The sequence below is a fragment of the Mus caroli genome, chromosome 1, assembly GCF_900094665.2.
Source record: "Mus caroli chromosome 1, CAROLI_EIJ_v1.1, whole genome shotgun sequence".
In the NCBI taxonomy this organism is placed as follows: Eukaryota; Metazoa; Chordata; class Mammalia; order Rodentia; family Muridae; genus Mus; species Mus caroli.
The window spans coordinates 126,075,982-126,078,145 of NC_034570.1; the positions used below are offsets into that span (position 1 = coordinate 126,075,982).

Consider the following 2,164-nt stretch of genomic DNA (forward strand, 5'->3'; position numbering starts at 1 on the left):
GACCAGGCTGGCCTCGAACTCAGAAATCCGCCTGCCTCTGCCTCCCGAGTGCTGGGATTAAAGGCGTGCGCCACCACGCCCGGCTAGATTTAGTTTTATGTAATTCATAACTTTGAAAAAATACTGACATTCTCTTTGACTAGATCAATTTTGATTTTTTTTAAGGGCCTGCACCAGCTTACACATTAATCTTGTCAGGTGTCCTGTTGTACACCTGTAATTACAGATACTCAAGAGGCCAATGCAGGAAGGATCTTAAGTTTGTGATCATACGTGTCTACAAGTGAATCCAGCCACTCTGTGTCTCGAGAGGAAAGCTCAGAAGTAACTGGGGAGTAGCTCAGTGAGAGCACTGCCTAGCATAGGAGAGCCTGGGTCCAGTCCCGAGTCGCCAAAAGTAAGAGAGGAGTCATCTGACACTGCTGGGGGAGCATATTAAGTCCACGCAGGGGCAAAGGCAGCTGGGTCTCTCTGGGTTCTAGATCGGCCTGGTCAACATAATGAATTCCAGGCCATCTAGAACTACATAGAGAGACCTGTTCTCTCTCTTTTTTTTTTTTTTTTTTTTTTTTTTTTTTTTTTTTTTTTTTTTTTTTTTTGGTCTTTCGAGACAGGGTCTCTCTGTGTAGCCCTGGCTGTCTTGGAACTCACACTGCCCAGCGAGAGACCTGTTCTTAAAAACAAACAAAACAGCAACAAAAACCACCTGGCATAATACACACTTGTATTTCTAATACTTGAGATGTTGAATCAGGAAAAAAAAAATAACAAGTTTGGGGCTGTTCTGCGCTATATCCCTAGACCTTCTACCCCTCCCCAAAAGAAAAGGAGTTGTTACTGATGATCACTGGAATTTGCTAACGCTTATTACTTTGTTAGCAGTCTTATCTTTTGTTTGTGAGCCTTGCCTTTAACAGCTAAGCTATTTCTAAAGCCCAAGGAGCAGTCTCTCAAAACAGGATCTGTCCTTGGAAAACTATGAAGTCCTTTATAACGAAGGTTGAGAATCCAGTAAGCTAGAGTTCTAGCCATGTAAACCCATGAAATCCCTAAGTAGGTAGGCATGGTGATAAATCACATCTGGCTAAAACATGTTAGATGTTCCACAGTAAAAGTGCTTGAGAGGCAGAAGCAGAAGGATGGTGAGTTTGAGGCTAGCCTGGACTACCTGGCAAAACTGTCTCAACAAAAAACAAATGTGACTCATATTGACCTCTCTGCCCAAATTCTACTGTGAAGTTTAGTATTTATGGAACAATTTTGTGTTGACAGGCAGTTGTCATTTTTCTGGGGTTTATAACAAAATCTGTTTCCTGCCTACTGCTGTTTACAAGCTGCTGAACAAAGTCACAGCAATAAATAAATAAATGAATAAAAATGTGGCTGTTTTTTGTTCTTTGATTGGTTTTCTTTAGTTTTGAGACAGGCCAGGCTGGCCTTGACGTGGTTGGTTTGTTGATATTTTTTTTTTTAAAGATTTATTTATTTATATGTATGTAAGTACACTGTAGCTGTCTTCAGACACTCCAGAAGAGGGAGTCAGATCTTGTTACGGATGGTTGTGAGCCACCATGTGGTTGCTGGGATTTGAACTCTGGACCTTCGGAAGAACAGTCCGGTGCTCTTACCCACTGAGCCATCTCTCCAGCCCTGATATTTTTAAATATGGGAATTGCATGATGTAACAAATAATGGCTGAAAAATCAATGGAATTTACTGTCTCTTTCCGGTCATGTCCCTATAGTGTCGTTTATCATGTTCTAGCCAGATGGGATCTGCTACATGCTAAAGTGGGGGAACACTCGAGTTTAGGAACTGGAAACACAGAGGAACCGGTTCTTAAAGAGTTGAAAGGGGTGGGGGTGAAAGGGAGCAAAAGAGAGATCTTTTGCTGCTTGACTGATCTGATCTGCTACTTGACTGTATCTTGTCAGATACACAGTGTTGCACTTGCTCTTTCAGGCCACGGTCACCTGAGACACTGGCACCAGAGGGTGCAGAGCGCTACTTACTGAACTGTCTGACCACTGCACCACCAGATTATTCTCCTCGTGAGTTATCAGAGTAGATGTCTAGGAGAACTCTGCCAAGGTTTTGCCCTGTGAAGAGAGCCAAGACCAGAAATGAGACTCTAAGGAAGGGAAAATTTGATATACAGGCTATT

General features: G+C 42.5%; 1 protein-coding gene across 1 annotated transcript in view; it reads left to right on the forward strand.

Annotated features, from left to right (window-relative positions):
* The window catches only part of Klhl12 (kelch like family member 12), a 34,494-nt gene that overhangs the window by 24,015 nt on the left and 8,315 nt on the right, over positions 1-2,164 (forward strand). The gene's annotated exons all lie outside the window — the stretch shown is intronic.